Consider the following 12319-nt stretch of genomic DNA (forward strand, 5'->3'; position numbering starts at 1 on the left):
TGTTTGGATCACACTTGGCTGTAACAGAATATGTTAACTGTGCTTAATGGGTCTCCATTTTTTGAATATATTGTGTTTTTAATGCAAAAGAAAAAACTTTTTTATGAAACGTGTTGAATTTTAATCTAGAGTGTATGAATTACTTCCTGTTCATCTTCCTATGGCGTTCATGAAGGTTTTAACATGTGTATGTATTTATGCATCTTTTGTTTTTATTAATAAAACGTGTTAGCACTACATTTCAGTTTGGGGTTTATATTTTATGCCATAGAACATGGTTTGTTAATGATTAAGACTCTGTAATTTTTACCATATAGTCATTTTAATGTATGAGAGAGTAACAGAGTGATTGTGATTCTACTTCCAGGGGAAATTTCTACTGCTTACTGGTGAGCCCACTGAGTCCAGAGTCCGCATGTGCCAACTGGCATGATCCACTAGCCGTAGACCAAGTGGCCCAGAAGCCTCAGAGCTGCTCTCACCGAGACCCAGGTGAAATGTTGGAACACTGACACCATAGCCCACATGTCCTCAATTAGTTGAGGCAGAGGGAATGCTTGGAACAGCGCCTTAGCCAGGATGGCTCTAATGAACTGGAATCTCTGCACAGGAGTCCGGGGTGACTTTGGCACATTGATGGAGAAACTAAAGGATGTTAACAGGTTGTCTGTTGTCTGGAAGTGATTCATGACTGACTGAGACGAGCCCAGCTTCAGCAAGCAATCGAGATATGACAAGACTAGTATTATTAATCTCCGAAGATGTGCAGTGATCACAACCATCAGTATTGTGAACACCCTAGATGTGCTGGGGAGTGCTTGCAGCCTACTTCAAACTGCAGGTAACATTTTTGAAACAGCAGGATGGGCATGTGGACATAGGAGTGCTGCAAATCCAACCCCAACATCCAGTTTCCTGGATCCAGGGCAGAGAGACCTTGGGCCAGAATGAGGATCCTGAGCTTGTTCTTTGTGAGAAAAAAGTTCATTGGTCGAACATCTGAAATAGGACTAAGTCCTTTGTGGGAACAAGAAAATAATAGGAGTATCACCAGTTCCCATTTCTGATGCTGGCACCCGCTCTATGACCACCTTGTCCAAGAGACCCTGGAAGTATTTCTGTAGAATGACAAAGTGGTCCTCCGGAAGCATTTGTGGTATAGGTGGCATGTTTGGAAGGATATTGGTATTAGGATTGGATGCACAGCTTGTAGGCATAAATTCAGTATGATTGGGTTCACCTCGGGAAGCGTTTAATACCCCTAAAAACGCCAGTGATATACATATAGATGTGATTCCGGCGGGACACTGGGACCATCCCCTTAGGAACACCTTGATTTCCTCTAAAAAATAGAGGATTCCACAATGTTTGAATTTCAAGTTATTTCTTTCTACCGTTCAGCAGGTTAGTGCATTCACACATACACCGTAGCCACGACACACCCCACGGACTGCATTAATATAACACGCTACAACCCACGTTTTCCTTTCTTTTCACTACAGCGCTAACACATGAATTAAGCAGTGACCAACAGACATGTGAGTTAAGCATTTACTCATATTGTATCTATTGTATCCTTTTTGTTTTATGCAGTTGCATCGAGCTATGTTTTTGGAAATTAGAAGTGTTATGACCAATAGAACTGTTATATGCTATATGGTAGATGGTAATACAGATTATTTCTTCTGTTACAGCATTATTCCCTGATGAAGGGCCCATAGTAGAGCCCGAAATGCATTGGATATTTTGTGGAACTTTAATGATGTCTGAGCAAATCATGATGGCACTTATGCTTTCTAAATAAGTGAAAACATGAACTAAACTAATACGCTGCAAATCAACATTTAATGAACCTTTGAATAATAAAAAGAAATAACTTGAAATTCAAACATTGTGGAATCCTCTATTTTTTAGAGGAAATCAAGGTGTTCCTAAGGGGATGGTCCCAGTGTCCCGCCGGAATCACATCTATATGTTTGGAAGGATGACAGGGAGGGTAGGTCATAACTATCAAACTATTTGAAGCACCCAAGTTTGTCTGATTTGATTCTTTGGCACCTATAGATGGACAAGGGGTTGACGATGAAGTCCCAGATCCTGGGGGTGTCGGGCATCTGCTTCGGCCTCCTTAGGATGCTGCGGAGGTTTCTTCCCCTCTTGTCGGAGGAGCACAGGAAGCTGACTGTGCAGGCCCTGATAGGCTCTAGGCTAGATTATTCAAACGTTCTGTACCTGGGCCTGCCAGAGTACCTGCTACAGCGGCTCCAAGTTGTGCAGAATGCTGCGGCGAGAGCTATTTTTGGCTTGAATAGACGTGCTAGCGCTGCGGGTTTGTTGCAGACTCTGCACTGGCTCCCAATCCGCAAGCGGATCGCCTTTAAGGCTTTGACCCTGACCTACAAGGCCCTCCATGCGATGGGAGCAAAGTACCTCCAAAAGAGACTTGTCTTCTACCATCCGGCTCGTTCTCTGAGGTCAGAATCCCTGTTTCTGGCGACTGTTCCACGAGTGAAGAGAGCGCGCCTAGGAGGTCGCTCCTTTGGACTACTGGCGCCACAGTTGTGGAACTCTCTGCCGCTTACACTTCGGGGAGCCACCAGCCTACTTGCTTTTAGAAAAGGCCTCAAAACCTGGTTGTTTACCCAGTAGGCCTTCTTGCCTGTTGTGTCTTCTCTGTCTGTGATACTTTTCTTTTTTAATTGTGTTATGTTATTACACTGTAGCCCTCCTTACTAAAAGCGCCGGGACACTCTTTTTGAGTAGCCGCGCGCTATACAAAAGCCAATATAACATAACATAACATAACATAACAATAAAGTATCCTGCCTCCAACTGGGTGACAATGCAGAGCAGAGGGTAAACTAACGGTATATTGCAGTGGCAGCAGTAATGGTGGGTTGGTGGTGGATTGGGTAGCGGAGTTGCCCCTGGGGCCTGGGCGAGGTTTACCAGATCACAGGCCTATACCAAAACAAATTTGGGAGATCTTGTGTGGAAGCAGGCTTTGGCGTGGTTTCAATGGATGCCCCTTCCAAGCCTTGAAAAATGCAATATTTTTATGGAAACTGCTGTACAGATGCTAGAACGCCGAGCAAGAGTGTCATACAATTACTCTCTTTAAAGTGCTACAGGGTGAGAAAGCCTGGTTTCCAAAAACATGGGTGCCATCGAATGACATGCATGTACAGGAGTGATGCTTGATCTGATCCTTATGTGGCACTGAAGCACCAAGCTGCGGAAACTGCCCTATCCAAACAAAAGGCAGTATCTAGGCCAATCCTAATCATGTACTTTGCCATGCCTTGACCATCTTGTATGATCTGCTGCAGATTGGTTCAGGGACAGAGGGCAAGATCTCGCTTACCAGGTCTCACGAATTACGCCCCAAAAGGCAACTTGAATTCAGATATCTGAGGGCACGGCAGGCCGAGGAGAACTTCCATTTCCAACAGGTCCATTGGACTCGGTCTGGAGGTGTAGCTGAGAAGGAATTAGGGTTAAACTTACTAGTGGATGCTTGCACCATGAGACTTTCTGGCGTTATACGCTGGAGGAGTAAAGATGGAGCCCCAGAGAAGGTCAATGTCACCTAGCAATCTGCCTGCAGATAGGATAGCAGGATCCTGCTTGTGCCCAGTAAAATGTCCATGAGGGCTTTGTTAAAGGGGAGGAGCAACTTATTGTTTTGACTTCTACTGAAGGCAGCGTTAGGATCCAGGACTTCTCCCCCCTTCTTGATCACCAGGGCAAAAAAGGATGTTTATTCTTCCGGGGAAGGGGCCAGGTGGAGCAATGAGACCAGTGTCAAGAGATGTGTCCAAGCCACTGGCCTCTTGAGGTCCAAAAATAAATTCTCCTCATCGTAAAACCGAGACTCATACCACATCATTGTGTGGTTTAGGGCCTAAAAAGCGTGTTAATGAAAGAGTGCTTCCAGAGTCTGATTGAGGTTATGGGCGAGGAAGGCACAACCTGGGCCAAGGTGGATTCGCTTCTGAACCTACTAGGACTATAGGGTCTTCCTTTGGCCTTGACGCACAGGGAACCAGCGTTATGTTTCAGAGCTGGGTGAAGCATTGACGCAGGTGTTGGCCAGGGAGTCAAAGCAGACCCCAAAACACGATCTAGAGGAACAATCAAAATCAGGAACGGATTTTCCTGCAGTGAACAGACTGGAGGCCTCCTCAGATGTGAGGGGCCCAGAGCCATGTCAGAGGGAGTGAGAAGCTTACCAAAAATGCGCAACATTATTATTATTATTATTATTAAATGGGTTTTATTAAGCGCAGACTACCCGGAGGCCTCGTAGCGCTGAGTGTGACTGGGGGGCAAGTGAGGGTAGTGTGATTTACGTGAAAAGGATGGCCTATTTGAAGGCGTGAATCAGTTGCAGCATCCCCAACCCGGGAATTTGCGCTAGATCGAGAAGAGCTGAAAGGATCGGTTCCATGGCATGGAATCAAGACCAAGAGGTATCCAAACATCCACTTTACTTCGCCTAAAGAGAGTGGAGGGAGGAAGGAGAGCTGCATTTTGACTTATGCTTCTTTATAAACTTTGAGTTACCTGAAGATCTGGAGTGGGATGACCATCTTTCATGAGACCAGCTTCAGGAGTTTGGTCTTGCAGTCTCGTGTGACCTCCAGGTTCAGCTGATTGCGGTTAAAATATGATTTAGAGTCACACAAGGAGCCCAGGCAGAGACAGACCTTGAGGGGGTCTTGCACAGACATATGTTTGTGGCAATTCTTGCAAGGTTTAAATCTTGTACTATTGGGGAAAGGTGCGTTGTTGTAATATAGGATGTCACATAGCAAGGTCACATAAATGATAAGATGTAGATTTATTGTAGAATACTCACTTGCAAGTTACAAGTTACCGATTCTGTATAAATAGCCCCACCAGGACCTGCATATCCGTGCTGCTCATCCCACTCTCTCCACCTGACATTCATCTCAATCAGGCACTCATCACCATTTCATTTCATCACACTCACAGTGGCTGAGCAGCAGGGAACTAGTAACTAAAGAGAGGATGCATAGCAACAACCATACGTTACAACAAATCTCCTTCCCTTAGAGAAACAAGTGGAAATAAACAATAAATCAGTCCCCTAAATAGTCAAATGCACTTTTTAATGTCTATATGCGTCCGCTGGCAGAGATTGTCGAGCAGTTTGAGGTTAAAATCATCACGTACGCTGATGATACTCCGCTTATCGTGCCCCTCAACCTTTTGGACAATAATAAGTCCATCCTGGCTAACTGCTTGGAAAAAGTCTCGGCATGGATTGATTGACTCTTTCCTGAAGCTGAATGCGGCTAAAACAGAACTGATATTTCTGGGAAAGACTACCGATTGGAGATCGACACTCTCTGGCCTTAACGTATGGGAGATATGCCTTCCCCCAAAGATCAAGTAAAAAGCCTTGGAGTCTGGCTGGACCATAACCTGAGCTTTAAGACGCAGGCGTCCAGGGTATGCAGCAGTCCTGTTATGGTATTCTGAAAATGATCAGGAGGACCTTGCCCCTCCTACCTTTTAATGCTAGGAAATTGTTGGTCCAAGCACTGATTTTATCTAGGCTTGATTATGCCAATGTGCTCTATTTGGGTACCCCCTCTCCGACAATAAAAAAACTTCAAACGGTCCAAAACTGTCCGGCACGACTTCCTATGCAGGCTCATAATAGAGAATCTGCTAAACCGCATATTAAGGCATTGCATTGGGTGCCAGTTGATAAAAGAATTCAATTTAAGGCCTTGTGTATTGCCAATAAATCATTGGCGGCCAGGGCTCGTCCGATTCTCCAATCTATAATTTCCCCGTATGTCCCTAGAAGACCTCTTCATTAGGAGTTGAAACATCTTGCCATTGTTCCTAAATTCAATCGAGCCCAGAGCGGGGGTAATTTTCTATCATTGCTGCTAAAGTTTGGAATCAGCTGCCTGACGTTATTAGTCTTGAGGTCAATCACGTATTCCGCAACCATTTTAAAACCCTCTTGTTTTCTTGATCTCTACTTAACCTGCAGTTTTAGGTGCGTCTTTTAGGGCTGGGAGGCCTTTGGTAGCCATGCGCTTTATAAGTGTTTTACTCATTCATTCATTTATATCATCAATTACAAAAGGACAAAGGATGGAAGTAGATGATAAATCAGTCCTAGAAATATTCAAACACATATATTATCAACACAGGTAAATACACTGCAGGACCAGGGAGCTACTAATGCCCTGTACTGCACACACTAATCTTTAACCCCTAATGAAGGATACAACATTAGGGTGCAACAAACATGCCTCTACGACCTCTGCATAACACATCCAGACTCAACGCAACACTAGAGTACACTACCCCTACAACTCTCCTTAACCCCTAAGGAAGGACACTTGTAACACTAAGGCACAACACATGAACTTTACACTTCTCTATAACCCCTCGAGTGCAACATACGACCACCACACTTCTTATTAACTCCTTAGGAAGGACACTTAGCAACCTTAGGGTGCAACCCACACACTCACCCTCTACTACATCACACATGGTGCACACCTAACAGGACCAGGGGTACATGAACACATCACCACCCTACTGTCAGCGTAGCAAAATACATAAATTTACCCTATGCTGCATAAGGCTCCACGGTATTAAAATGCAGACTACAAGGCACACTCCCGTACACCTAGCAGGACCAGGGGTACCTAGACCACCCGCCCCTCCCCCCTTTCTGCCTAAACAACTGGACCGGGTTGGGGGGGGGGGGGGGGAGGAGGGAGGGGGGGGGGGGGTTTACAGTGACACCACACACTCCGCTCAGACTCTTAAATCACAATTGCAAATAAGACTCAAGCATACAACCTCATAAAACAATGGCACTGAAAATTCAGCACATCATAGACATCACAATGTACACATGCTACAAATCCAGAGTAGCAATGACAAATGACAAATACACTTAGGCAGAAAACTCAGCGGGGCATTGACAAAACACTAAACCTAAACATCCAGACTAGCTTCATCGACTTCATGCGTAACTTTCCACATAGCATTGAAAATGAGACTTCAGCAAAGCATATTCAGAACCGCATCAAAACACTTGACAGAACATCTAAAAAAAACATTCAAAATTCCCATTTGCAGGTAACTCGTCCTTCACCCAGGTGAGTGACTCCTCACCCTAAAACATCACAACTTGTCTGAAGATAAGGAAGAACAATAGTTACTTACCTGTAATCTGTGGTTCTCCAGTATTGGTGTCTTTCATAGATTCACATGCCTGAATCATTCCCCGTCGTCGGAGTGGGAGCCCACGGTACATAAAAAAGTAGTAAAATATACCCCTTGTACATAACAAATAACCATATACCCAACCAGGAAGTAAAGTAGCCCCAGCTACAGTAAATAAAACTTCCACATTAGAACCTATCCAGGTCATTATGTATGGACCAAACTGCAGCCAATCAGGCCACAGCTCCCACCAGAATGCTCTCCCCAGAGACCCAGGCTCTCAGATTTTGTAGCACCGGAGCGTACCGGAGTAAAGTATAGATAAAACAGCCTGAGTGAGACTCTGAGGGGAGGTGGGTGGGTGCATGTGAATCTATGAAAGACACCAATACTGGAGAACCACAGATTACAGGTAAGTAACTATTGTTCTTCTCCAGTATTAGGGGTGTCTTTCATAGATTCACATGCCTGAATCAGAGTAGTGAGCAGTAATAGCAATAATATATACATAGCTCTTGGACGCCAAGGCACATAGCAGTAATGCAAGAACACAATGCAAAGCAATAACACAATAGGCGTCAAAAGAGCAAGAGGAGGTGGGAGAGAAATAGCAGAGGCTCACCTTATTGGAAAAGATTACGCAGGACTGCTCTTCCCACCGAGGCATCGGTATCGCTCGAAGAATCCAGACAGTAATGCCTCGTGAATGTGTGCCTGCTGGACCAGGTTGCAGCTCTGCAGATTTGCAGGAGGGGCACACCAGCAAACAAAGCAGTCGAAGAAGAGACTGCTCTCGTAGAATGTGCTCTGGGTAAGGTCTGTAAGGGTTTACCTGCCTGTTGATGGCAGAGCCCTATCGCTGAAGAGACCCACCTAGCGATAGTTTGTTTTGTCACTGCACAGCCTTGTCTTGGTTTGCCATGTGCAACAAATAGCTGATCCGTCTTCCTGATGGCAGCTGTCCTGGAAAGATAGAATTTAAGACACCGTTTGATATCTAGCGAGTGTAGAGTTTGTTCCGCTGGTGTCTGTGGATTTGGAAAAAACGTTTTAAGTATGACTGGCTCATTCAGGTGGAAATCCGATGGTACTTTGGGCATGTACTTCGGGTTGGTGCGCAGGATCACCGAATCATTTGTGAATTGCAAGAAAGGTGGTTTAGATGTAAACGCCTGCATGTCACTGACCCTTCTGGCAGATGTTAATGCCAGTAGTAAAGCAACTTTCCAGGTGATGAATTTCAGATCAACTTTATGAATCGGCTCAAAAGGATGGCGCATGAGTTGAGCTAATACAATATTCAAGTGCCAGGATGGAGGTGGCCTACGTACTGGTGGAAACATGCGAAATAAACCTTTAAAGAATTGCTGGATTATTCTTGAGGAATATAGTGAATTCTTACCGTCCTGTCGGTATCTGGATATGGCCGCTAAGAACACTTTAAGTGTAGAGTGTGCCAAGCCTGATTTAGCCAGATGTAAAAAGAAAGGCAACATCTTGTCTGGTTCAGCAAGTATAGGATGTAAATCCATAGATTTGCACCAGGCACAAAAACGCTTCCATTTAAGCCTGTAAGTTCTGTTTGTAGAAGGTGCCCTAGCATTGTTCAGGACTTCTTGACAGTCCTGTGGAATGTTCAAATGTGCAAACTCATGGTGTTGAGGAGCCAAGCTGATAATTTTAGAGAATGAGGGTCTGGATGATATATCTTGCCGTCCTGAATTGTCAGAAGATCCGGAATTTGAGGCAACTGAACTGGTTCGCACTCTGAGAGGAGAAGAAGCTGTGTGAACCAATATTGTCTGGGCCACCGTGGAGCGATTAGAATCACACGACACGGTTGTCTCCTCATCTTCTTGATGACCCTGGGAATTAGAGGAATCGGAGGGAAGGCGTAGGCAAAGATTTGTTCCCAGTTCATTGAGAGAGCGTCCCCGCAAGATTCCTCGTGGGGAATCCAGCTCGCGAAATGGACACATTTCTTGTTGTGGTAGGTCGCGAACAGATCTAGATCGGGGCGACCCCATCTCTGGAAAATTTGATCCAGTGCCGGCTGATGTAGCTCCCACTCGTGAGTGCTGCCCTTGGATCTGCTTAGGGAATCTGCTAGTACATTGGCTACTCCTGGGACATGTACTGCTGCCAAGTTGATGTTGTGTGCCAGGGCCCAATTCCAGATTTCCTGAGCTTGTTGAGACAATCGGGCTGATCTTGTGCCCCCCTGTTTGTTCAGGTAATGCATGCTCGTCGTGTTGTCTGTTCGGATCAACACAGATGAGTTTGACAGAGTCGCTTGAAAAGATTTGAGGGCGAGGAAAATGGCCCTCAGTTCCAATAAATTGATGTGCCATATTTTTTGCTGTGTGTTCCATTTGCCACTGATTGTCATCCCTTGAAGGTGAGCGCCCCAACCTTCCAGCGAGGCATCCGTGGTTACGATGAAACTGGGGACTTCTGCTAGAAAGGCGCAGCCTACTTGCAGGTTGCGTTCCTGAGTCCACCACAGGATTGCTCGTTTCATCCGAGGCGTTAAGACGATGACATCCTCGAAGGAACCGGATATTTGCACCCATTGGTGGCTGAGTTCCTCTTGTAGTGGTCTCATCCTCAGACGACAGTTCGGGGATAGGAGGATGCACGATGACAACATCCCTAGGAAAGACTTGAATCTTCGAACTGAAACGCACTTTTTTCTGAGGAGTGCAATCGCCAGTTCCTGGATCTTTGCTTGTCTTTCGCTTGAAATGAAGACTTTTTTGGAATCCAGAGTCGCTCCCAGAAAAGACGTCCTCTGAGACGGTGTCAGGTCCGATTTTTTGAAGTTTATTGAGAAACCTAACTTTTGAAACAGGCAAAGGCATGTCTGGATATGATTGCTTGCGGTGGCATAGGAATTGGCCTTGATAAGGCAGTCGTCCAGATATGGGTAAATCTGGACACCCTGCAACCGTAAGTGGGCCGCCACCGGTGCCAACACCTTTGTGAATACCCTCGGGGCTGAACGTAGCCCGAAGGGAAGGACCTTGAACTGGAAGTCCCTGCCAGCCACTCTGAACCTTAGGAACTTCCTGTGCCTGGGGAAGATGGGTACGTGGAAGTAAGCATCCTGAAGGTCCAGGGTTGCCATGTGGTCGCCTTCCGTCAGAAACTGGAGGATCTCTTGGAGTGACAACATTCTGAAAGTCAACTTCTTGATAAATTTGTTGAGGGCACGCAAATCGAGGATGGGGCGCCATTCCCCCGATTTCTTGCGTATCAAGAAAAAACGAGAGTAAAATCCTTTTCCTCTCTGATGTTGAGGTACTTTCTCGATTGCCCCTTTCCGAATCATTGCATTGATTTGTACGAACAGCTCCCTGAGATGTGCTGGGGGTGGTCCTTTTGGGGGCGAATTTGGAGGGGTCTTTACAAATTCCAATATGTGACCTTTTGAGATCACATCCAAGACCCATCTGACTGTTGTAATATTGGACCATTGAGAGTAATGCAGGGATATTCTTCCTCCAATTTGTGTCTGGCTTAGGCAAAGTGGCGGCAGGACGCTCTTCTCACTACTTGTTGGCGTTGTCTCTACCCCGATAGGTAGTTTTACCTCGGGACTGTGTATAATTACTCCGTCTTTGGCCATAAGGTTGTTGCTTGTAAGGCTGGTACCTTTGGTTGCTTTGGTTGTTAGAATATGGGCGTTGCTGGTAATATCCTCCTCTACTGGAGAAGTTACCCCTTCCTTTTGCACCACGAAAGGAAGATTTACGGTACTGCAGAGTACCTAATGATCGTGCGGTCTCCGTATCCTTCTTAATGGATTGTAAGGCTTCGTCCACATGTGTGCCAAAAAGGAACTCGCCGTCGTAAGCCATATTCAACACCTTGGCTTGTACTTCTTGTCTGAAGGACGTAGATTTTAACCATCCCTCTCTTCTGAGCACTGCAGCTCCTGCCAATTGTCTGAATCCTGTGGCCGCCACGTCCACTGCTGCGTCGATAATTTCAGACGAAGCACATTCGCCTTCTTGTAAAATTTTGGTGGCCTCAGAGCGGTCTGGCTCAGGCAGTTTCTGGATGTATGACGATATGTCCGACCACATTTGTCTGTCATATCTACCAAGAATTGCTAAAGAATTTGCAGCTCTAACAGTGGTGGCAGCAATAGTAGATACCTTTTTACCAATGGTATCGAGGCGTCTTCCGTCCCTGTCCGTAGGAATGGAGATTTGAGTTGAGGGGTTCCTAGCCCTCTTTTGAGCTGCCTGCGCGATGACTGAGTCAGTTTTTGCCTGACCGATGAGACAAGCAGGTGAAGAGGCGGGCGCCCTATATTTTTTGTCTACTCGCGGCAATACCGCAGGAGAAGAGTTTGGTGTGGCCATGATCTTAAGCCCTTCCTTCCAGATAAAGTCTATAATGGGAATAGACCAACTTTGCTTCTGAGATAAAGTCTTAAAATCGTACAAAAAACATTCATCTTGCTTTGCTTCCATTGAAATAAGAAATCTTTTAGTAGCCTTGTCCATAATCCTATGGAAGTTCGCTATATCCACCGGAGGTGACTCAGCCTTTGGTTGTTCATCTGGGGATGGCGTATCTGCCTGATAGTCCTCATACTCCGACGAGTCCGAGTTATTCAATTCCCCTTCCTCATGGGTGTCCTCATCAGAATTGTCATCCTCTTGTTGGTGGTGGGATAATGGTTTGGTAGGCCGGGTATTCTGTGTCTCTTCCGACCTACCAGCCCTTACACCTTGACTCACTTGAGGCTGTGGGGAGGTAATATGAGAATCGCCCGACTCCGAAGGTGGAAAGCGGCGATAATAATCGCTCAGCATATATTGCAAATTCTCAAAAAGTTCCATTGGCATCTGCATTCCTGGAGCTGGTGTGTTCACCAAAGCAGGTGCCTGAATTTGCAGTTCCTCTTCCTCTTGATCTTTAACCTGTATCAGTAAGTCAGAAGGACTTTCAGCCGCTTGGAACATGTCATCACCAGATTCTTCCTCAGAATCTAACAGCCTGTCTGGCATTTGGAGTGGCGACAATGGCGTGGATTGAGATGACCTCTTTTGCAACAAAGCTGCAGTCGTGGCTGGAGATG

General features: G+C 45.8%; 1 protein-coding gene across 1 annotated transcript in view; it reads right to left on the reverse strand.

The window, feature by feature from the left end:
• The window catches only part of STK38L (serine/threonine kinase 38 like), a 339803-nt gene that overhangs the window by 66898 nt on the left and 260586 nt on the right, over window positions 1–12319 (reverse strand). The window lies entirely within an intron of this gene.

Source organism: Lissotriton vulgaris, chromosome 1_1 (genome assembly GCF_964263255.1).
Source record: "Lissotriton vulgaris chromosome 1_1, aLisVul1.2, whole genome shotgun sequence".
Classification (NCBI taxonomy): Eukaryota; Metazoa; Chordata; class Amphibia; order Caudata; family Salamandridae; genus Lissotriton; species Lissotriton vulgaris.